The sequence below is a fragment of the Leopardus geoffroyi genome, chromosome C1, assembly GCF_018350155.1.
Source record: "Leopardus geoffroyi isolate Oge1 chromosome C1, O.geoffroyi_Oge1_pat1.0, whole genome shotgun sequence".
Classification (NCBI taxonomy): domain Eukaryota; kingdom Metazoa; phylum Chordata; class Mammalia; order Carnivora; family Felidae; genus Leopardus; species Leopardus geoffroyi.
Genome location: NC_059328.1, coordinates 32,427,409 through 32,452,848, shown reverse-complemented (window position 1 = coordinate 32,452,848; position 25,440 = coordinate 32,427,409). Strand labels below are relative to the sequence as shown.

Below are 25,440 nucleotides of genomic sequence, written 5' to 3'. Positions count from 1 at the left end.
AGAGGCATGATCACATGGTGGAGGGGGGGGACCTCCCTGGGGCCAGTGTGGCTGGAGGGGTGAGGGGTGGGGCCTCGGAGGAGAGGAGGCTGGAGAGGGGACGGTGGCAGGCGGGCAGATAATTGAGAAGTCCTGGAGATCTGCCGAGGGCCCTAAAAGGTCTACCCTGACTGTGTGTGGAGACCGAGCTGCAGGAGGCCAGCGCAGGATGGGAGACCAGCTGGGAGGCTGATGTCGTCATCAGGAGGTGATGGTGTCACAGACCAGGCTGGCGGCTGTGGAGGCGGTGGGAAGTGGTCGGATTCTGGGAACCGTCTGAAGGCCGAGCCAGCATAATCTGCTGACAGATGGGATGTGAGGTGTGAGAGAGTCTAGGGAGGAGAACCCTGCGGATACTCACATTTATTCAGTCTGTTCTCAGGCTAGTCAACGGCTTTCAGCCTCAGTTTCCTCATCTGGAAAATGGAGCGGTTGGATAGATAACATCCAAGGTCTCTTTCGCTTTGAAAACTCACTCCTTCAGCTCCAGGACTGATGGCTGGAGTGGTCGGGGAAGGCTTTGTGAACGTGGGGTATAACTTGTGCTTAAGAGAGAGAGGCGCTCAGGGTGCCTGGGTGGCTCAGTTGGTTGAGCGTCCCACTCTTGATTTTGGCTCAGGTGGTCATGAGGATGGGGCTCTATGCTGAGCATGAAGCCTGCTTGGGGTTTTCTCTCTCCCTCTGTCCCACTCCCCCACTTGCACTTGTTTGCTCGCTCGCTCTCTCTAAAAGAAATAAAATAAAATAGAAAAATAGAGAGAGAGGGAGAAGCACTCAACCAGCACCACTGTAGAGGGGGAGGGGCAAGAGGAACATTCTTAGAAGGGCAGGAGCGCTGATGGGGAAGCAGGGCCACATGGCCCGTGAGCGATGCTTGAAGAGCAGAGAGCGGTCACCGTGGCTGGGACCCAGTGCCTTGGTAGGAAGGTGCCAGATGGGCTTACTACACCCTTTGGAATAAACCGGCAGCTTCGGGGTCTGAGCATTTTTTGCAAACAAGGAGGCCCTCAATTTTGAGCATTTTCTGATGGACATGCTCAGGCAGGAAGGACCAAGGCTTGGCTCCCGTCTGGGGAGAGTTAACCTTCTGGCCCAGCATTGCATAACCGCAGAGTCTGCTGAGTGCAAGGAGACTCTTCTGTGTGGCAGCCAGAGTGGCAAGCCTGGTGGCTCCGGGCTCTGGCACCGTCCTGAAGCGGAACAAACAGCCCTCCCTTCCCAGATAATGGCCCTCATTGAGCATTGTGTCCATGGCTAGCGCCCAGCACAGGGCCGCTCAGCCTGGGTAAGTTTCCTCTCTTGGCTCCTTAGCAAAATATTTACACAGTGCCTTTCTAGTAAGATGGTTCCTAAGAACCAGCAGGCAGAGAGAGCTGGAGAGAAGAACCCCCTGGTGACCCTGCTCCCAGCTCCCACACCCCACGTGTGAGCCTGAGCTGGTCATTGCCCTCCAGGGCTCGTTCGTAAAAGAAAGCACTGAGCTAGAAGATGCTTGATGGTCTGTCCAGCTCCAAAATCATTGGCATTTTCCCTAATTGAAGAATGAGGTCCGTTTTCTTATAATGTGGCGGTAGAATTTCGTTGGTCTTTTTCTCAGGGAGGCAGGTGTATGGCTTGGCAGGGGCTGAAAAGAACTTGGAACCCCACCTCCTTGGATCCTACCTACTGCACCACTGACATAAGAAAAAATACTGTCTCTCTCTGTGTGTCTTTCAATGAGGAAGAGGTCACCCCAGAAGGTGCCGTACTTTAAGAGGTATCTGGATCAGCCATAGGGAACATGCAACCATGTTATGAGAGGAACATGTAAGGAAACTAGGGAAGAGAAGACTCTCCTCAACCATCTCAGGGATTGTCCTGGAGAAGAGGGGTCAGAGATATGTCCTCAAGACAGAATCAAACCGGTGAGTTCCAATCACATGGCTCATCCTTAGGAAGTTGTGGCAAACAGTGGGCCTCATAGCTATTCTCACCCAAAACACACATACCCCTTTGACCCATGGTCCCATTTCTGGGAACCTGGCCTATGGAACAATAGCATCCATCTGTAAAGATATGTGTGCAAAGGATGTTTAATGCAAACTTCCACTGGCAAAAAAAATTAGAAAAAAATATATGAAAATGGAGCAGTAGAGAAAGTTTGAAGGTGCCGTATCCAAACTGTGGCCCATTATTCAGCTATTAAATGGAATGAGACAGACCCTGAATCTGTTTAGGAAGGCAGTAAAGAGCAGTGACTGGGAACACAGGGTCTAGAGACAGATTTTGCCAGTGTTCAAATCTGGATCCCACTACTTACAAACTGTTACATGACCTCTCTGACCATCAGTCTCCTCTTTGGCAAGGTAGGGATTATAACAGTGCCTTCCCTATAGGCTTGATGCATGTGAGGTGCTAATGACTGTGCCTCGTATATACTAACCGCTCAAAAAATGTCAGCCTTTGGCCTAGAAAGATTGTTCATGAGAAAAGCTAGATGCAGAGTAATGTGCATAGGGTGATGCCATTTTTATAAAAACAAAAGAATACATCCCCTGATGGTTTGCAAGAAAGAAAGAAAGAAAGAAAGAAAGAAAGAAAGAAAGAAAGAAAGAAAGAAAAGAAAAGAAAGAAAAAGTGCTGTTGTCCCAGCTTGTTTTTTTTAACGTTAAATATAATTTATTGTCAAATTGGTTTCCATACAACACCCATTGCTCATCCCAACAGGTGCCCTCCTCAATGCCCATCACCCACTTTCCCCTCTCCCCCACACCCCCCAACCTTCAGTTTGTTCTCAGTATTGAAGAGTCTCTAATGGTTTGCTTCCCTCCCTCTCTGTAACTTTTTTCCCCCTTCCCCTCCCCTCTGGTCTTCTGTTAAGTTTCTCAGGATCCACATATGAGTGAAAACATATGGTACCTGTCTTTCTCTGCCTGACTTATTTCACTTAGCGTAATACCCTCCAGTTCCACCCACGTTGCTGCAAATGGCCAGATTTCGTTCTTTCTCATTGCCAAGTAGTATTCCATGGTATATCTAAACCACACCTTCATTATCCATTCAACAGTTGACGGACATTTAGTCTCTTTCCAGAATTTGGCTATTGAAAGTGCTGCTATAAACATTGGAGTACAAGTGCCCGTATGCATCAGCACTCCCGTATCTCTTGTGTTGCCCCAGATTGTGAGTCGTCTCCTGGGAGTAACCCCTAAGGGAGGCCTGCAAGCTGCTTTGGGAGCTAGTGCCAGTGCCCTAGAAAGTCCCTTCCAAGCTCAACACTGAGACTTTGTGGGTCTACTTTGGCAACCTCCATGTACAACCTAACCTTGCATTTGATCCAAAAAATAGTCTGTGTGTATGTGTGTGTATATATATACATATACGTATACGTGTACATATACGTATATGTACATATATACATACATATATATGTGTATATATATATAAATACATATATACATATATATATATATGCCAAGACTTGTCTTATGCAGGTGGGGAACACAGATGTTGGTTGGTGGCTTGGTTTTACAGAAGCGCTCATTGCCCTGATGGGGCGCTCATCAGCGGAGCCCTTGCGCATCCAGCTGGGGCTCTCCAATTGTCTTCCCGGATCACTTCAGTTTGTGTGAGCCACGCCAGTGATGCCATGGCCAGGTTTGGGATGCACACTCTGCCTTGGTTGGCCTCAGTCGTGCTCCGATTCACCCCTTAAGTGCCACAGGCTTTGGAAGTGGAGAGAGAGGTGAAAAGCTGAGAAGACCCCCAGCGAGGGTATCGATGGAAATCAGAGCCATTTCTTCCACTTTGGTTAAAGTCATTTGAGCTACAGCACAGAGGATTATATTAGCGGAGGAAAAAGAAAAAACCACTTGTTAAGGGACATTGTATTTATTTATGTATTTAACAAATATATTTAAATTTTAAAAAAGATTTCAACCAGATAGAAACAACTATATAGACAATAATATAACAAATGACAGAACACCCACGGCCCCACTTGGAAAACACTTCAGCAAATACAGTTGGAAGTCGCTGCACAATCTGAGGTCCCTCCCTCCCGCCGTCCCAGAAGTGATCATCATCCTGAACTTGGCAGTAACATCCCACCAGTGTTTTCTGAGCACCTGCTATGTGCCAGGCAGAGTGCTGGGTGCTGGATTTACCGTGGTGAACAAAATGGACATGGTTCCTGCCCTCACGGGGCTTGCCGTAGAGTTGGGTGAGACCCCACCCGTGTATTAACCAGCCTCCTTCAGTGGGTTCCAGTCTTCGGTTATATAAATGCTTATCCATCCATCTGGAGCCATGATGAAGGTGAGGCTGGGACAGGTCCTCACACTGTCACTGGCCTTGTGATTTGGGACAAGGACCTTCTGCTCTCTGAGCCCTAGCATCTTCATCTGTCACATGTAGGCTTTAACTTGGACGCTGCTCAGGGGCCCTTCCAGCTCTACGATTACAGGGTTTGAAAGGAGACCCTAAACCAGGTCTGGTGCATAGACTGTCTCCATCACTCCATCAGGTGGAGGGGATGAGGGGAAGCTTTGCTGTCCATAAAGGGAGATGTACCCCAGTGCATCATGAGTTCTACTAGTGGGACACAAACCGTTAGTAGAACGTGAGGTGACTTTCAGAGGAACATGTGTGAAATTATCTATGTTAATAGTAACGTCTTAAACTCAGTGAAATCCTAGAGTTACGCCTATGATCCCTATTGCTTCGGTGGAGCCCATGTTTTAATAGGGCAAGCTCAAGTCAATGTAAATAAAAATATTACATAAATAACAGAACAGATGGTACGTGTTTCTGGCAAAACTTGGAATGATGGTCACCGAATGGCACAGTGTTTCCCAAACAAAAGCTGATGATGTAAATAAAGGGCAGTCTTAGATGCCAGCAGACCCAGCCCATAGGAGCTTAGGTCGTACTGGAGGGATGACTTCATGGATGGCTCCCTGTTGGAAACAGCATGAGACACATTCCCTTCATATCTTAGCGCCAAGAAGAGCTGTGCTTTTTTCCGAGCAACTGGTGTGTTTATCATCAGGACACTGAGCTGTGTTGTTGTCCTTTCTTTTCACTGCCAAGAAGTTGCCCCCTGATTCCAGGCCCCGAATACAGCCACCATGCGGGGCCTTCTCCCCTCCTTATCCATGTTCTTTTATCCCTTCTGGTCTAAGCCTTGTGTCTTCTATTTCCTCTGGATTGGGTTGTCTTTTTTTTTTTTTTAACATTTCTTTAATTTTATTTTTGAGAGAGACAGAGACAGAGTGCCAGCTAGGGAGGGGCAGAGAGACAGGGAGACACAGAATCCAAAGCAGGCTCCAGGCTCGGAGCTGTCAGCGCAGAGCGCGATGCAGGTTCGTGAGAACCTCGAGATCATGACCCGGGCCGTTTAACCGACTGAGCCACCCCGGGCGCCCCTCCCTGGTTTGTCATTTTTAATTCATGCTCCTATTTTGTTTTTGTAAACCGTATCAGATCCTCTGTGGAACAAAGCAAGTTAAAATTGCAAACAAACAAAAACACAAAAAGGGAATTAACTATTAATTAATTAATCAATTCATGGACAAACTAAGACCAAAGCGTTCTTGACTCCACTCAGCCTGTTGGGATTTCCTGCCAGGAGCAACTTCCCCGCTAAAAGGATGCCGGGGTCAGAGAGGGTGGGGAAGCAGTTGGGATGTCCATTCTGCACCCTCCAGATCTGAACCAGCCAAGCCGTGGGGACCCACAACTTCTGTTGAGCTTTGAGACCATCTTAGAAATGGGGCTCTCCATTCAAAGCCAGAATAGCAGGTCCAGGACTGGTGTCCTTAACATACCTCTCTCCCTACCAGAGAATGGGATTTGCAGGTAGCTGGTCCCTTGGGCTCTCCTGAGTACACCACAGGGGTCCCACCCCACAAGGAACATTCCGAGTACGATTCCCATGCTTAACTGGTTCCTAACCACTGCTTCTGTTGCTGGCCCCACACTGTGACCACCATCCAGCTCCCATGCTGCGTGGTTCCACACATCTGCTGCCGGACCCCATGCTGTCCTGATGGCTCATGGTGGCCGACTCCGACCAGCATGTCACCACAGGCATTATGGCCTCAGAACCCCTGGGGCCCAAGATGCTCTGAGAAACTCCGTGAAATACTGATATTTTTTAAAGCAAATGACTAAGAACATTATGCTAAGTGAAAGGAGCCCGACACGAAAGACCACAGATTGTATGATTCCATTTATGTAAAATGTCCAGAAGAGGCAAATTCATAGAGACAGAAAGTAGATAAATTAATGGTTGCCAGAGACTGGGAAGGGGGAGGAGAATGTGGAATGACTGCTAATGGGTACCGGGGTTCTTTCTGGAGTGATGGAAATGTTCTGGAATTAGATAGTGATAATGGTTGCACAATCTTATGGATATACTAAAAACCACTTCATTGTGCACTTAAGAGAGTGAAATGTATGGTATGTGAATTATACTAACACCACCTAATATAGCAGGTTGCAGAAGTTATGTTTATGAGAATGACACTCAACATTTAGAGAATTCTATTCATTGGGGCGCCCGAGTGGCTCAGTCAGTTAAGCATCTTGATTTTTGGCTCAGGTCATGATCTCACGGTTCATGGGCTCCGGCCCCGCGTTAGGCTCTCCACTGGCAGCATGGCACCTACTTGGCATTCCGTCTCTTCCTCTCTCTCTGCCCTCCCCTGCTCGTGCTCTGTCTCTCTCTTTCAAAATAAATAAATGTTTAAAAAAAAAAAAAAGGAAAATTCTATGCATTAACAGATGGATATTTCTAGTTTCAGAGGTTTAACTGTTCCTTTTTTCCAGAAAAGAATTAAGGTAACTTCTGTAAACTACTCATTAACCAAGGTTTTCCACAATCGTGACTTCATTCATTCATCTATTCACTCATCAAGCCACAAACACCTGTGGGCGCCCACAGGGAGGGCACAGTGAACATAAAGGTAATTTAAACAATAGCCTCTGCTTCTAAAATCTGTAGGTAAAGATATAACACGTGAGACTCTTAGCTCGGTGAGGCGACACAGCGTAAACTGGCTCATGCCCAGCCCTGTGCGTGTAGTAAGCAATCGAGAATGTGCCACTGTCGCTGCCATGGGAGAGGGGAGCTGTGCATGTCCTGTGCACGAGGGCAAGGGTGTGATCCTGTTTGGGAAAGAGGAATCACTTACTTGGGCCTAACATATTGGGAAACCCGTTTGTAGAGGATTGTAGTGTGTGTTAGAGCATTTGGGAGTTCTGGGAAGGGAACGGGAAGTCCCTGCAGGTGAGTGAGCAGGGTTGGCACTTTGGGGACATGACTCAGCACCCAGCGGTCCTGGCTACCCTCCAGCACTCCCTCCCCAGGCCACCCCTGGGTCCCCCTTCCAGATGCCCTAGAGCCTCCAGGGGCGTGTCCTGCGGCATTTAACCCTGCCACACTGGTGCTGGCCTGCAGCGGGCAGAGGCTGCCCCATTTCTGCGGGATAAACAAGAAATGCTATCGGGTCTTCTGAGGTTCTGGGCAAAGGAAAAGGGCACCAGAGTCCCAAGGTCCCACCTCTGCCCACCCTCTCAGGATCCAAGATGAAGGGTGGAGGCTGGGGCTGGCATTGTCAGGCTCTGGAAAGAGGTACTTGGAAGGGTAGCTCTAGGCCCTGGTGAATTTATTTTTCGTGTCAATAAACCCCTCCTGGTTCTTGAGTTCAGGACTCCGTATTTGTCAGGGCGAATGAAGGTCAGGAGGCAGAAAGGTTGGGAGTACTGTGGGCCCAGGTGGGAAGGAGTGGGAAGGGGGAGGTTGGGAAGCTGGAGAGGTGTGGGGCATGGGCATCACAAGCAGGTGGGAGGGCGAGAGGAGGTCAGGTCCTGGAAAAGAAGCCTAGAACGGCAAGAAGTGGGAGTCCATACCCAACAGGCCTAGCTGGGGGGCTCAGTGTGGGCTAGCGTGAGGCTTTCTGGGGTGGGCAGGCCCCGGGGCAGCTGGCAGACCCAGCTAGGGAGCAGCAGACTCCAGAGCACCAGGGTAGGTAAGGTCCCCAGAACCCAGCCGAGCGCCATACCCTCTTTTTTCAAATATGGGAACAGGCAGCACAGATCAGGGATGACTGCCCCGGGAGCACAGTGAGGTGGGGGTGGAGCCAGGCGGCTAGATCCCCGGGCCTGGGTCCATCCCCTTGCCCTTGAGCAAAATCCAAGCTTTTCCTTGTTTCCGGGGTTAAGTGCTGCCAGTGCCACAAGGGGAGGTGGTTAGGAGCACATGCTCTGGAGCCACCTGCCAACCTTGACTCCCAGCCCAACCCTTTATTGCATGTGCGCCCTTGGGCAAGTCGTGTGACTTTCTGGGCCTGACTTGCCTCATCTGTAAAATGGACTTAAAGATACTACCTGCCTCACGGGGTTGCTCTGGGGGCTCAACGGGCTTCAAGTTCTTAGCAGAGCGTCTGGCACATAGCGCTCAGTAATGTCAGCCCCCCTTGTAATTATCCCGGTTGATTCTCAGTTTGTCTTCTTGTCATAAGATGTGTTCATCTTTTTTTTAAGTTAATTGATTTTGAAAGAGAGAGAGAGAGAGCAGGGAAGGGGCAGAGAGAGAGGGAGAGAGAATCCCAAGCAGGCTCCATGCTGTCAGCACAGAGCCCGACGCGGGGCTCGAACCCATGAGCCGTGAGATCTTGACCTGAGCTGAAATCATGGGTCAGCGGCTCAAGGACTGAGCCACCCAGGCGTCCCACTGTGATTCATCTTTCTTAAGGCCCCAGTCCCTTCATCAATCTATAGCTTATCTTTTCTTCTGGCTGTTTTCCTCTTTCCTGAATTAAAGGCACTTGGTCCTGGGTTGTTCTGTAAGGAGGAACTGATGGTGTGCTGTACCCGTTCAGTTTACCATCTGTTCCTTCACTCATTTATTTGTTCACAACGCAGCGGGTGGCCAGAGACCTGTGCTCGGAGCCTTGGGAAATGCAGAGCGGTGCTTCTGCAAGGGTCCCCCTCCTGCCCTGCATCCTCAGCCCCTGCCTTCCGCCAGGGTAGAATTTTCAAACCCACCTGGTTTCAGTTCGGATGGAGAAAAGGATGTAAGGAGGTGTGGGTTGCAAGGAGCTCCCCCCCCCCTTTTTTTGTAACTCAGCTTCAGAAAATTCTACTTGACAACATCTTCTTGCTTGATGAAGACACAGCTAGAGAGATCGGGGGAGCAGGTAACAAGCTAGAGAATGCAGAGAACTGCTCCCCTCGAGGTCACAAACCGTGCATTCCCCAAGTGTTTTTGGAGCTTAGTTGTCATCAAAAAAGGAAGACCGAAGTGGGAATTCCTGACAAGACATCATGGTCTTGTAGATACGGAATGACACCGAGTTCCTGGGTGGGGCCAAAGAGGCTGGACTGTACAGGTCAGCCCTTTGCTGACCTGTATTTCGGAGTGGCTCTAGGAGCCTGGTTTTCGGGAACTGTTTCCCTTGTCCCTCTCTGGCCCATCTTACAGGACCCTTTTCAAGGAGTTTGACCTGATTCCCTCTACGCAATGAGACTCCCCTAGGCCACCTGCTTTAGTCCTCTCTTGTTCTAAGTAGCTCACCTTCCCTTGGGCCAATATTAGCCACTAAGTACCATTTATTTTTCTGTCTGCCACTGTGCGAGGTGCTAGGGATATAATGGCGAGTGAGAGAGCTCCTTGGCCTAAAAGAAGCCTGTGTCTTCAGAGGAGAAAAGCCTGTAAACAAACTCCAACATGGTGTGAGACATGCAGCGGTATTTGAATGTTAGAGGGGCACGGAAGGCTTGCTGGAGGATTTGATGCCTGGGGTGCTGTGAGGTCAGGCCTCTCCGAAGGAGTAGAACCAGAAAGATGTAAATACATATATTTGGAGAGAGAGAGAGAGATTTCTTTTAAGAAATTGGCTCACACGATTATGGAGGCGTGGCACGTCCAAAATCTGCAGGGTGGGCCAGCAGGCTGCAGGCCCAAGAGAGTCATAGTTCGAATCCAGAGGCCACCCGTCTGCTGGCAGAATTCCTTCCTGCTCAGGGGAGGTCAGTCTTTGTTCTGTGCAGGCCTTCCACTTATTGGATGAGATTCACCCGCATTCTGGAGAGGGTCTGCTTTACGCAGAGCAGAGCAGAGCAGAGCAGATAAATGTTAATCTCATCTACAAAATACCTACGCAGAAACATCTAGAAACATTTGACCAAATGTCTGGGTACCATGGCCCAGCCAGGCTGGCACATAATATTAACCATCACGGGTGGGTCTGAAGGACATTGAGGAGTTCGCTACAAGTCTGGGAGGGACAGGGCATTTGGGGTGATGGAACGGTGTGTGTTCTGAGAAGTCTGCAGCTCCCTGTGGTGAGAACACACAGGCTGGAAGGAGAAGGGGAGAGATGAGCCTAATGTTGCAAGCAGGAGCCCCTGAAGATGCCTTCAGAGCCATGCCATGGAGCCTATACTATGTAAGGAGCCTAGGGGACCTTAGGAAGGGGAGCTGTTGTAGACTAAAGACAGCCTCTGGGCAGCCTCCAGGGGGACAAGGTGGAGCCCCTTTCTCTCAGCTCTTAGTGCAAACAGCTACGTGACTCTCAGCTCTTGTGGGTGGCAAGGTACAGAGGGTTCGTGATCAGTTACCTCCAAAGGCTCTCCCCAGAAGCTGAAAGGGGACAAAAGCAGCATGCTAGGTGCCCATACAGTGGCTTGCAGGCCCCTTGGGTAGTCCCGGTCACTGACTACTGGTGGGTGGACCACAATCTGCCCAGGCAAGCTAGATAGGCTGTCCCAGCTCTTCGTAGAACTGGGTGGGTGTTGCTGCCTCGGTGTCGGGACCATCGAGGGCACACTGCATGGGGGTGGACATTGTGGGGTTCTAAGATGATGGCCCTCAGCTGGAAGGACCCATCTTCCCTCCTGATGTGTCACTAGCCTGGAAAGGGCATTGGCCTCTCTGCCAATGAACCACGACACGTGATTTCCGAACCACCAGCACGTAGGTGTCCAGCTCCACGTCTCTTCTAGAATTGCCAGAAGGTAAAGCCGTTTTTGGAAGATTGACATCATAATATTTGGAAACAAGATAGAATGCGGGCCAAAATATCGATAGGTCTCAGGAAGATCGGAAACCCGCGAGATGGCATAGACGGAGAAATCAGAGCAGGAGACCCCAAAGACCTGAGTGATTGCTCAACCCCTCTCGCCTTCTACGTGGGGAAGAAGGTGGCCAGTGGCAGGCCATCCCAATCTTAGACATACTATCTAAAAACAGCGATGGGGCCAGGGTCTGAGAGAAGCCCAGCTGAGGGAATACAGACTCCCTGCCAACCCAGTGTGGGAGCAGGGAGCACGTGGGTGGCATGGGCAGTCTGCCTCCAGTGAAATCTACCACCGCACCCACTTCAGGAGTCCCCTAGCTGCCTTCCTCCCCATAGTCCTTACAGGGAGACTTGCCATCATAATCCTCCACCCTCTTGCTTAGAACCCCTCCTCCCCCAGTAGGATGGGCTCATGATCTCACTATCATATTCAAGGACAAACCTGTCAGAAAAATAGACCAGAAACCTCACAGGAAGCCCTCTCCGGTTCATTGTTGTATCAATATCCTTTTCCTCGTCTTTGTGGTGATAAATATTGGCTCAGGGCACATGGCCACCCAGCTACGGACTGCATTTCCAAGGCCTTCTGGCAGTGAGGGGGGGGCCATGTGGCTACTGCGACCTGAAATAATGTGTCCAGTTCCCAGTCTTGCGATCCCTTTTCCCTTTCCTGCTGACCAGAATGTAGACACGATGGTGGAAGTTGGAAGCCAAATGCTGTGGATGGCAGAGGAGCAAGCACAAAGAGACTCACACCGTGAAGCCACCATATCAGCCCATGGCCACTTACACTCAGGCGTACACAAGACAGAAATAAACCCCTGTCTTATCTAAGCCACTCTTACAGACGGGTCCTCGTTGCAGGAGCCAGAACTTGTATCCTAGCACGTATACCAAATTCACAATGTAGTCCTGCATTCACAGATACGTATGGACAGCCAGGATGACCAAACATGAGGGGGGAAAAAATAGCAGAAGGAGATGGCCTAAAATGGAAAAAAGAAAAAAGAAGAGCTCATTCCAGATGAAGCAGATTGTTCAAAAATAAGAGACCCCTAAAATAAATAATCGTTAGTATCCCTGGCCATAATTGAGATTATTTCATGCAACAGTAAGGAACCAGTTGGTCTGAAATGGAATAATCAGAGAAATAGGAAATAATAGGGAAAAATAGGAAATACTCAGAGGAAAGGAAACAATTATTGAAAATTAACACTACAACTCCTGAAAAAAAATTCGGTGGGTGGAATGAATGACACAATTGATACGGATGAAGGCCAAGTTGATCATCTAGAAGTTAAAACTAATATCCCAGAATGTAGAGCAAAACATCCAGGAGAAAAAAAAATTTATATCCATAGAGACCAGATTTGGAGGTTCCGTATCCATCAAATAGGAGATCTAGAAGCAGAAACTACATACAATGGCAGAGGGAGAGGGGGGGATAGAAATAGTCAGCAATATAACAAAAGAAATTTCCCAAGTGGAAGAAACACCTAGAGATTGAATTCAAGATAGGAATTAATGAAAAGGAACATTTAGACCTATCTTGTTGAAATGTCGGAATATCAACAATGAAAAACAAAAAGCTTCCAGAGAGAATAAGATCTTACATCGGCATTTCTCTTCAGTAAAACAAGATGCCCAAGGAGAGTAGAGCAGTGCCTTTAAAACTGTAGAGGACATTGATTTTGAACTACAAATTCTATCCTCTCAAACTTTGACATCAAAATATTTTTTTTTATGTGTAAGAGTTCAGAAAGCTCATTACTCAGTCATCTGTATTTTTCTGGGGAGAAACATGAAAATGAAAACCTCCTGGAGTTATTTCTCTCAATCAGAAAAGGAATCCAAAAAGGTGATGACGTGCATTTCAAGAAGTGAAGGAAGCCGTAAATACTTTAGAGGAAGATGGGTTGGTTCTTGACTTATGGTAGACTTTTCTTGTCACGAAGTTTCAGTCATGTGGAATTACATTTCTTTTTCTTGAGTCCATTCATACTAAGTGGTTCCCCAGGGAGTGGTATCTTCACAATCATATTGTTGATTAGCTTCAATTTTTAAAATTCACCCAAGTCTATAGACTAGGCTTAAGTATAGAAGAAGCATGCTATGAAAGTTGGCAATGGAAGAGTAATAATATATAACTAACAAAAATTTGAAAGTAGGCAGAGGAAAGGAGGTGGAAAGAAGAGAGTGCGGACACGTTTCTTCATTGTTCACGACAGATAGTGGAGAGATATTGTCTAAAGCTGACAGACAAGGAAACTGTCCTTTAAGGAGATTATTGGAAGATGTTAAAGGCAACTGCGAAGAAAACAACCAAGATGTGACTGTCAAACATGGTGGGATGGTGGGAAGGAAGTTGGGGAGAAGTAACAAAAAGTGACAAAAAGTTACTCAGCTTTCATAGCAGGGAGTCAGTACCATAACTGAGTGAGGATGGTTTCAAATTCTGGGGCCTGGAAGATACTAGACTTTGGGGAGATTAATAATTTTAGAAGAAATGGGACTCCACGGCCGCACAAGTACTGCGTCGCATCAGTACCTGCTGCCACACAGCACACCTATTTTGTGACTCCAGGCATCAGATGTGTCACGACTGTGGGAAGGCTCATTCATTCGTTCAACAAATGTTTATGGAGAGCTCACCGAAACAAACAGATCAGAAGCCTTTTTTGATTCGTGTCCTCAGTGGCTTCCCCCACCCCTGTGCTCTGAAGACCTGACCTTCTAGCAGTGCTGGACTGTCTGCCTCCTCACATGCTCGAGGTTCACCCCAGCACCGTCCTGCCTTTGCCACACTAACCCACACCTTGACTTTTCTGCGTGGCGAAATCCCTTTGTCCTTCAGAGCCCAGTGTACCTTCCCTAAAGCCTACCCTCAGGAACTCTCCCTCCACCCCCAACCTGTACTCAATCTATTACCATCATGGCATCTACCCCCACCTTATTACCTGGTTTTATTTGTGTCTCTCTCCTTATAGGCTTTGTATCTTTAGGCGCAAAGTCCATGTCCTTTTTTTTTTTAATTGAGTCATAACATACATACAGTTACGTACACATATCTGAAGTATACAATGCCAAGAGTTCTTCCGTATATACACTTATGAAATATGTACATGACCAGATCGATATATGGAACATTTCTATCACCCCAGAAATCTCCTGCATTTCCCTTCCTAGTCAGTATCCACCTGCCCCACCAGAGCTAAACTAACCACTATTCTGATTTCTAATACCATAAAATTAGTCTTGCCTATTCTTACACTTCAATTAAGTGGAATTATACAGTATATAGTCTATTGTGTCTGAATTCCTTATTATTATCTCTGTGAGATCCATCTATATTTTTTCTGTAGCAGAACTGTGTTCTTTTTTATTGCTATGTAATAATTCTTGTATGAATATGCTGCAATCTATTCATCCATTCTATTCGTTGTTGGCATTTAGGTTTCTTCTAGTTTTTTGCTATTATGGATAAAGCTACTATGAACAGTCTCGTTTGTGTTTTATGATGGATAGATACATGCACTTATGCGGGATATCTTCTTCGGAGTGGAATTTTGGGGTCATGGGGCGGGCGTGTGTTTGGCATGGAAGATTTTGCCTATCAGTTGTCCAGGCGGTTGTGTCTACTTACCTTCCCACCAACGGTGGACAAGAAGAGTTCAGTTGCTCCACATCCTTGCCAACATTTGGCACCCTTTTGTCTGTTTCGTGTTAGTCATTCTGGTGAGCGCCGGGGGGGGGAGGGGGGCGTAGATTTAATTTATATCTCCCTAATGAGTAACGGTGCTGACACCTTTTCATATGCTTATTGACCATTTAGATAACCTGTTTTTTTAAATGCCTGTTCAAACCTTTTGCCGTTTTTTAAGGCTGTGGTAAAATACATATAACATAAAATTTACCTTCTTAACTGTTTTTGAAGTTCAGTAGTATTAAGGATTTTCACATTGTTGTGCAATGTGAATGAATCTCCAGAATTCTTTTCATCTTGCAAAACTGAAGCTCTATACTCATTAAGCAACAATTTTCCAACCCCTTCCCAGCCCCTGTCAGCCACCATTCTTTCTGTCTTTAGGAATCTGACTATTCTAGTATCTCATATAAGTGGAATCATACAGTATTTGTTGTTTTTGTTTGTTTGTTTTTGTGACTGACTTCTTCTCTTTTTGTGTGACTGGCGTATTTCACGTAGTATAATATCCTCAAAGTTCATCTACGTGGTAGAATGTGTGAGAATTTCCTTCCACTTTAAGGTGGACAGGATAATATTCCATTGATGTATATACCACATTTTGTTTATCCATTCATCCCTAGTGAACACTTGGGTTATTTCCAACTTTCGGCTGTTGTGAATAATGCTACTACGAACATGAGTGGACAGATACTTCTTTGAGACTCTGATTTCAGTGTTTTGGAGTTTATACCCAGAAGTGGAATTGCCAGATCATATGGTAATCCTATTTTTAATTTTTTTGAGGAAGTGCCGTACGGTTTTATAAAAGCTATCCCATTATACGTTCCCATCAACAGTACACAATGGTTCCAATTTCTCCACATCTTCGCCAACACTTGTTATTTTCTGTTTTTTTGTTTTTGTGGGGTAGTTATCCCAATGTGTGTGATGTGATATCTCATGGTTTTGATTTGCATTTCCCTAATGATTAGTGATATTGAACATCTTTTCCTGTTTGTTGACCATTTGTATATCTCCTTTGGAAAAATGTCTATTCAAGTCCTTTGTTCATTTTTCAATCTGGTTTTTTGGTTTTTGTTCTTGAGATGTAGGATTTCTTTATGTATTCTCGATACTAACCCCTTCTCACATATATGATTTGCCAATATTTTCTCCCATTCTATAGGTTGCCTTTTCACTCAGTTGATTATGTCCTGTCCTGCGCAAAAGTTTTAAATTTTGATTAAATCCAGCTTATTTTTACTTTGATTACCTGTTCTCTTAGTGTCATATCCAAGAAATCATTGCTAAATCCAATATCATGAAGTATTCCCCTTATGTTTCCTCCTAAGAGTTTTATAGTTTTAGCTCTTATGTTTAGGTCTTTGATACATTTTGAGTTAATTTTGGCCATTTTTAATTGGGTTGTCTGCCTTTTTAAACTCATTTTTAGGACTTCCTATATTCTAGATGAGTCCTTTGTTGAATAAGTATCACAAATATCTTCTCCCAGTCTGTGGTTTGTATTTTTACTCTATTACGTTCTGATGAACAGAAGTTGGGTGTTTGGCTCTGAGGATTTTGCCAATGTTCAGAAAGTTTTCTGCAGAAGTTTTTCATTTTAATGAGGCCCAATTTACCAATCCTTTCCTTTATGATGATGTGATTATGCATTTTGTAAACTGTGTAAGAAATCTTTGCTGGCCCCAAGTTCATGATAATATATTCTTGTGTATTCTTCTTTTTTTTTTTTTTTAATTTTTTGTTTTTAAAGTTTATTTATTTTTGAGACAGAGAGAGACAAAGCATGAACGGGGGAGGGGCAGAGAGAGAGGGAGACCCAGAATCGGAAGCAGGCTCCAGGCTCTGAGCCATCAGCCCAGAGCCCGACGCGGGGCTCGAACTCACAGACCACGAGATCGTCACCTGAGCTGAAGTCGGACGCTTAACCGACTGAGCCACCCAGGCGCCCCTCTTGTGTATTCTTCTATTAGCTTTATCACTTAATCTTTTGTATCAAGGCTGATCATCTTTTCATGTTAACTTATGTGTATGGTAGGGGTAGGGCCCAAGGTTCATTTTTTTTCCTGCATAGATATTCAGTTGTTTCAGTACCATGTATTGAAAAGACTATTATTTCCCCCACCAAATATAATAGCACCTTAGTTACAAATCAGGTAATTATATATGAGGGGGTCTGTTTCATTACCTTGTTGTTTCCATTGATGATTTTTTTTTTTTTTTTTTTTTTGGTCTCTCCTTGTGTTGGTACCATACTGTGTTGATTACTGTAAATTTAGAGTAAAGTCTATAATTTATGTCTGTTTTCATATTGCTGGTCTGGCATTGAGAAGGCCCATGTAATGCTTGCAGACTGAGTGAATAAATGAACAAACGGGTTGTAAGATGATCATTGTAACTCCCATATCACTGCTAGTACAGTTACATTCATCCTGCCATGTGGGCAAGAATGATATGGACCACAGGTAGTCCCTACTTTTGTCATTGTCCAATTTTAGAATGCACCATATATGCTGCCCAGTCTCCCTGGTCATTTTTCTTTATATAGTTTATTCTATAATGTGTGTGTGTGTGTGTGTGTGTGCGCGCGCGTGTGTGTTATAGTGTAGTCTATCAATTGCCCTTCATAGTAGACCAAAGAACCTTAACAACCCAGGAGGCTTGTAGACAAGAGTGCCTTTTATACCATGGTCATTTGTGTAGAAACAAAAAAACCATCCAAGGGACAGCTAGAGACCTGCTGTAAATTAATGAGAGAGCAGGCCACGGCCAAATGTGGAGTGCAGGTGTTTCCTAGGCAGTGTTGATGACAGACTGGCAGAACGCAATGGCCAGAAGACAAGTCTGCCCTACCCGGCCCAGCTCTCGATTCAGGCTCGTTCTTCCCTAAGCCCTTTGACCCACAAGTACTGCCTGGACCACTTAGATAAGCAGGTCGAGTTAAGTTCAGAGGCTCACCAGCTCTCACCGGCATCCAGAAACCTCTTTTAATCTTTACCAAACAAGGTGGATATACATAAATGCTGAGTTAGGTAAGTGGATAGATAACAAGATTTATAACAATAGAGAACTTAGAAGATTAATGAACTACAAGCATCTGGGGGTTCACCAGACCCTTACGGAGGCCAGACTACAGCCCCTGACTGTGGTTCATTTTCAATGTCAATGGGTGCAAGACTTAAACATTGTAGATACTTTTCTAGATAAAAGGGGGAAACAAAGCTCTTAACAAGGCCAGCCCACATGATGGCAAGGAAGGCTGCTAAGAATAGCGTTTACTTACCCGTGTGTTAGGACTATGACTGGAATCTAAGTTCTGTCTTCCAGGACTCTGCTGCCTTAAAGGGTGTCTACTGCAGAGATCCCCCAATGGCCCAGGTTCAGGTTCTGGCTGTGCCATTACCAGCTTCGTGATTCCGTGTCCGTGTCCTCATCTGTAACATGAGAATGGCAATGGTCCCTGCCTGATAGAGCTATTGTGTGGAACAGGCGGAAAGCCCCAACACATGATACGAGTTCAGCTGTCAGCCTAGACACAGGACACTGGTTAGGACTCATGCCTGAGTTGTCACAACCACACATGCTCAGGACTAAGTCTGGCCTTCCCCGGGTCTAATGGAGCAGAGTTCTATCTGCATTATTTCTTGGTCTTGACTCTAAACCATGTTCCTGCTTTCCTCAGGGATGTTGCTGGAGACCTTGTCCGCCCTTTGATTTCAGTTCCACCTTGGTCCCTGGGTGCTCTAACAGGAATACAAGCAGCAGCCTGGTGTAACTCACCCGGGAATGCCTAGGTTTCTCTTTCTTATGAATAGACTTTGCTCTTTGACCAGTGAGCAGAAATTCCAAGCCCTGTCTGGGTCTTGGGGTTAGGAAGGAGGAGAGAGAAAAGTAGGCTTGCAGAAACCACAGTCATCCAAGGGAAATGATTTGGGAGCCTCTCAGACAGTGAATAATGTACTACTCACTGGAGGGAAAGCATTTATCAAGAAACGCAGCCCTGAAGTGAACAGAGTCATGCAGAGTGGTTTACACATGGGGAAGAGAATTTGGGGCAAATGGAGGTGGCTGTAGTTAACCAGGAAGACTTCCTGGAGGGGCTCTGGGAAGGAAGATGAAATCCATCTGGGCCCTTGTGATCAAGGTCAGCACTCTTGGCAGGGGGGGGGGGGGTTGCTGGGTGGCAGTCTGCTCTCGGGGTTCAAAGCCTGCCTCTGCCCTTTCTTGTGTTATCTGAAGCAATGAGTGTCACTTCGTGGAGCCTTGCTTGGTCCTCTCATCTGCAAAAACGGGGACCTGAGTGAGGATCAATATATTAATCTTTAGTATAGCCTGGGGACATGGTAGATGCTCATTTAAGTATTTTGAAAATATTTTCAAGATTTTACTCAGTGCTGGGGCCAGTGCCAGGCACTAGAAATAGGAAGATGAATAATGCCTAGTCTCTGTCCAGTCCGGGAGAGACAGGTTTGCTGGGAAGATGCCGATGAACTGGTTAAGCCACAGGCCTGACATCCTGGGCTTCTTCAGGAAGCCCCCCTAGCTGACAAATTAGGTTAGTGGAAAACTTCATCACAACATAGGCAGTCCGTCAGACCCTGGTAGTACCTATTTTCCATGAGTGAATCCAGGCCAGAGCGTGCATGTGTGTGTGGTTGCTCTGAAAACCTGATCCAGCCAAGAAGTTGCCTCTGGCCACCCAATGGGATGGACTGTGCCCTCCACCTGCTTTCCAAGGGCCGAGGGCCAGTACTAACCCCAGCTCACTTACAAGATGTGTGGCACAACTGAGCCTTCACAGTTTGGGCCTTTTTGTTGTTGTTATTCTAGGACGTAGGAGGGAATGTGTGGAAGCTCCTGCCTGTGCCCTGAACTCACCCCAGCACAGTGTGGGGTCCTTGCCCAGACACTCTGGATTCAGGGGCCCCAAAGCCCTGGCTGGGGCAGAGGCCACAAACTCAACATTCCCTGTGGCAACGTTCCAGCCTCCTGTGCTCTGCATATGTTGTACCTCCCTCCTAGACTAGAATCCCTTCCTTCCAAATCTAGCCATCAATATTTTCCCCATCTTTCAAGGCCCAGCTCAAACACAACTTCTTCTGGGAAGCATTCCCTAACTCCTCTGTGGGATTAGCATTCAGATTCCTTTCCCTGTTCCCTGGGCAACAGCAGTGTGTAAACGCAGAGAGGTCAAGAGCATGCCAGTTAGAGGTGATGCACAGTGAAAAGTGCAGGGTGGAGAGAGAAGGCTTGGGAAGGTGGGGTGGGGCCTGTTGGAGCTGACATGCCCGTGGCTGAAATCTCCCTACAGTGGGGAGCTATTGACAGTTCTTGACAGAGGGAAAGGCTGGGTGAGGTTGGCAACTGAAGAGATTTCTCTTCCCACAGTGAATGGTGGGGTGTTGTGGGGAAGGTTGGGAGCCTAGAGGCAAGGTGATTAGTTATAAGAGGCACTTAGAGGAGTTTTTCTGTAGAAAAGAACAGTGTATGTCAGATTTACATGGAGAGATTTGTAAAAATGTGGATTCTGGGGCCCTTTTCCCAGAGCTTCTGTTTTGGTGGATCTAGAATGGGGTTAGAACCTGTGCTTTTAGAAAATGTCCCAGGGCATTTCAGAGGGGTGAGGTGGATTCTGAATATTGATGTCTTAACATCAATAATGATGTTAGGACAACTGGATACCTGTATTGGAAAAAAATTAAGCTTGACCCTCCTTCATTCCTTATACAAAAATAAATGGCAAATGGAACCAAGATCCAATGGAAAGGAAGTAAGCAGAAGAGGGAAGGATGGAGGGAGTGAGGAATGGAGGAACAGAAGAGTGGAAGGGAAGAGGGAGGAAAGAAAAAAATTAAACCATAGAGGAACCAGAAGAAATCAGGTGACATTCTAGAAAATAATCTTGGACGTGAAATCTAAAAGTCCAAAAGGGAAAGATTGACTCTGCATTTGACCATGTAGAAACCAAACTTTTCTTTTTTTTTTTTTTTTTTAACGTTTATTTATTTTTGAGACAGAGAGAGACAGAGCATGAACGGGGGAGGGTCAGAGAGAGGGAGACACAGAATCTGAAACAGGCTCCAGGCTCTGAGCTGTCAGCACAGAGCCCGACACGGGGCTCGAACTCACGGACCGTGAGATCATGACCTGAGCCGAGGTCGGCCGCTTAACCGACTGAGCCACCCAGGCGCCCCAGAAACCAAACTTTTCTGTTGAGAAAAGTTAAAGACTACCGCTAGATAGAAATATTTGCAGTTAGTATAAAAAGGATGAAAATGCCCAGTATCTAAAGAGTTTACATAAACCAATAAGAAAAATATAATTTTTAGAAACATACACGAAGGATATGAAAGATAATCCCCTGAATGAAATAATGGGTTAATAAGTTTATGCAGAACCCTAAACATCACCAGACATCAAGAAACACAGATGTAAGAAAAATAAGATATCATTGTGGTCGGCAGAATAATGACCCCCAAAGGTGTCACACATCTTAATCCCTGAACCTGTAAGTATGTTACCTTTTGTGGCCAAATGAGTTTTGCATGTGTGATTAAATTAAGAGTCTGCAGGTAGGACATGAGCCTGGATTATCCAGGTGGGCCCAATGTCATTACAAGAGTCCTTACAAGGGAAAAAGAGAGGCAGGGTAGTCAGCATTCATGATTCAGTGTGAGAAGGATATGGCCGCCATTGCCGGATGGGTTTGGGGACAGAAGGGACCCTGTGCCGAGGGATGCAGGCAGGCTCTAGAAGTGGGAAAAGGTAATAAAAGCGATTCTTCTCTGGAGCCCCTGGCGAGAAGAAGGTTGGGGACGTAGCCCTACCTTGATTTTAGCCTAGTGAAAACCCATGTCAGACTTCTGACCTCTAGAACCATAAGATGGTAAGTTGGGTTGTTTTAAGGCACTGTTTGTGATAGTTTGTGACAGCAGCAGGGGGAAGCTAACACAACTATTTTGCCTCTCATGTTAGGAAATGTTAAAGAGTTTGGTTATATTCTAGGTAGGAAGGAGTTTGGAGAAACAGTCCTCACACGCCACTGGCGGGTGTGTAAATTTGTGCCTTGGGGAGAGCTATTTGTCAGGACCCAGCAAAAGCTTCAGGGTAAATTCCTCTTGGCCAAGTATTTCCCCTTCTAGGAATTTAGCATGTGGTTACACTTACACGAGTCTGCAGAGGATATTCTAATGCTTTGTGGGTCTCCAGCCCCAGCACCCTGCTCTCTTCCCTGTTGAGCTGACAGCTAGACTTATGGAAGCTTCCAGAAGTGGAGGCTGAGTTGTCTGATATGCTAACTTGCTGGCTCTTGAAGCTCAGTTTCTCCTTGTGGTTCGAAGCTGGTTTCTAAGCCAGAGCTCGCTGAGGGCTGTGGCCTAAGTGGCAGACAACACGGACCCCATGGCCATTCTGCCACCATCATCAGGTGATGCCTTTCCTCCCTCTGGCCCCAGTTAGCCAGGCTCCTGGACCCTGTCAGCGAAACCCTCTGCCTCTGACCTTATGTCATGACTTTGACAGGTACCAATTCTCTGGAGAAGCAGCTTTTTTCTCTGTTACTTCAAGTTTATATTAAAATTTTATACGTACCCTCAGCATAGAAGGGATAAAAGAACCATTTTCTTGGTGTCACTTGGTCACAGTGATTAGAAATTGTCCTTCTAGGGATGCCTGGGTGGCTCAGCCAGTTGAGCATCTGCCTTTGGCTCAGATCATGATCTCGTAGTTTATGAGTTTGAGCCCCGTGTCGGGCTTACTGCTGTCAGCCTGTCAGCACAGAGCGTGCTTCAGATTCTCTGTCCTCCTCTCTCTCTGCCCCTCCCCAACTTGTGCTCTCTCTCTCTCTCTCTCTCTCTCAAAAAATAAATGAAACACTAAAAACATAAAAGACATGGACCTTCTAAAGGAGTTAAAATGTTAAGAAAGTGTTCATGCCAGTCTGAATTGCAGTCCATTCCAAGACTGAAGCCTTCTTAGTTCTCCAAGGTTTGCCCCATGTCTATACCCGCGGTTCCAGCTGCCCCCTCCCACTGCCCCTTGTATTAAGCAACTCAGACCTGTCATGAGGTACAATCAAGGCAGCAGAGAGCACTGGCCCAGGAGCCTGAGGGCAAGTGTGGCTCTGCACTGGTCATCGTCCCCCGTGGTTCAGGTACCCTGCTGAAGAGGGAAAGGATGGGCCTTCCTGCTCACAGGCTTTACTGACTCCATGGTGTGGACATGCCCTGGTTGCTCCTCCCTCAGAGAGTGCAGGCAGAAGGGCCCTCTCTATAAAAGCACCAGGCCCAGCTCACAGGTAGAGGCTGGCTGCTGACCCTGGGCATGTAGTGCTGGCCCAGTGAGTCACCTGGTGACACAACAGTCACCTGTCTTCCTCATCCACCCACCCCTCCTACCTGGCCTGCGAGCTGCTCTAAACCTCAGCCGTTGGGACGCTTCCCCACCTACCCCTGGAGAGAAGGGAGGACCATAACGCTCAACAATGTTAGTGTCCTCCTTGGCCAACTGACCCCCACTCAGTCTCAATCATGCCACAGGGTTCCATCCATCCACCGGAAGAAGCAAAGCTTACCAGTTGCTAGTTTTTGGGGGATGCTTTGACATCCTTGCATGAACGGGTCAATAGAAATAGTAAGTGTAGTAGACCCTTTATGATCCACACACAGCACCCAAGGGTCCCCACCAGGTGCAACCAGGCCCAGGAGTTCCAGCCAGGAGAATAGTTCTCTGTCCACACTACAAATGACCTCTCTGCCTCGTCCTAACTTCGGTTAGATAAGCGAGGCCCTGGGTAATGCCATCATGGTGGTCTTCTCAGCCTTCGCTGGGCTCCCCATTTCTCCTTTCCAGCAGCCACAGCAAGGTCAGAATGAAAGCTGGAAGACCTCCTTTGCTGTTAAGCCTCTAGACACCTGCAGATACTCTCCAGGGATATGGCCATGCCCCTTGGGGCCAAGCCATTGCTTTCATAGAACATGGAGCCATAGACTGCTGTGTCCATTGAGCCGCAGAAGGCGTAGAGGGCATTTATTCATTGAGGGACGAGCCCTGACCAGGGGTTGGGAGGCACAGGGTGTTCTGGCCCCGCTTGCCATCCCTGTGCAAGATTAAGGGAAAATCACATTATCCTTCTAGCCTCAACCTCTTCATGTGTCAAGTGAGGGGATTTGACTAGACACCCAATCTCTAAGAATCCATTAGGAGGCCATAGTGGGATTTCAGCCCCCAGAGCAAAGCTGAAAAGTTTGCAGCAGACACACTGAGACAGCGCTTGTGCCTGGTTTGAGTCACAAAGGTGACTATTGATTATAAGGGAACCATTGTTCCAGCTTGCCTGGGACAGCCCTGGTTGGTTCCCATTGCTGCTCCGTAGTTGATAATAGTGCCTCTCTCACTCTTAAAAATGCCCCAGTTTGGGTGATATCTTACCTGGCCACCCTACTGATGGTGATATGAGAAACGAGACTCGTCTGCCTTCCCCACACTCAGCCTGCCCTGTGAGGATGCCTCCTGTGCCTGAGTTACAGGAGGCCTTTGACTTGCTCAAAGAACAGCCCTGGCTGCGTTGTGACCTTCTGTTGGCAAAAGTCAGTCACCCTGTTTGCCGGGGGGATGTCATTTGAAGGCAGAGGTGACCTTGTGCACCATTCACTGCCCCTGTCTGAAGTGCCACATGAAAAAGCTGTTTTCAAGCAAGACTTTGCTTCCTGCAAAGAACTTAGATATTTCTTCCTATCTGGCTGTAGGGACTCTGTGATGGACCACATCTCCCTTTCCTCTTTGACTGCTAGGAAAAACTGGAGGAACCTGCCAGAATGATCCTCCTAGCTATTTCTTTTTTTTTTTTTTTCCTACGTTTATTTATTTTTGGGACAGAGAGAGACAGAGCATGAACGGGGGAGGGGCAGAGAGAGAGAGAGACACAGAATCGGAAACAGGCTCCAGGCTCTGAGCCATCAGCCCAGAGCCTGACGCAGGGCTCGAACTCACGGACCGCGAGATCGTGACCTGGCTGAAGTCGGACGCTTAACCGACTGCGCCACCCAGGCGCCCCCTCCTAGCTATTTCTTGATGGAGTAGTCATGGCTGTGTTAGACTGTGAGCCTCCACAGCCTGGGGTGGTGGTTTTACCTTCAGCATGAAACCCAGGCTTGGGTCAGCAAGGGAGACGCAAGCCGTGAATGGTGCCCCTCCTGGCCACCTTCAGAGCCCAGGGCCAGAGAGAATAATGCTAACCCGAGAAAAACCTATCCCTTGGAAAGCTCATCCCCGAATAACACACCGGCTCCTCCCCCTGCACCACAGGAGGACCAGCTGTAGGACAAACCCACCTTTGTCTCGTGGCATCTATAGCCACTAACATGTTGGACTCCATCACGGCCCTGAAGCACAGTTGAGGCAGGACTTGATATTATCCCATTTTACAGCTTGGGCAGCTGAGGCTTCGCAAGCTGACCCTGCCTCAGAGGCCTCCCATCCCCAACTGCCCTGCAGTTCCCGGAACACCACAGGTGACATTCGAGTCACCCAACACCACCGTGAATGCGGGTGAGGGAGGTTCGGACCATTGCTTGGGTGCTTAGAGTCAGGGGCTGTGACTTCTGGTCGAACCTCCCTGGTTAACCTTGTAGG

General features: G+C 47.2%; 1 protein-coding gene across 1 annotated transcript in view; it reads left to right on the top strand.

Annotated features, from left to right (window-relative positions):
* Positions 1-25,440, top strand: part of HIVEP3 (HIVEP zinc finger 3) — a 378,357-nt gene that overhangs the window by 290,213 nt on the left and 62,704 nt on the right.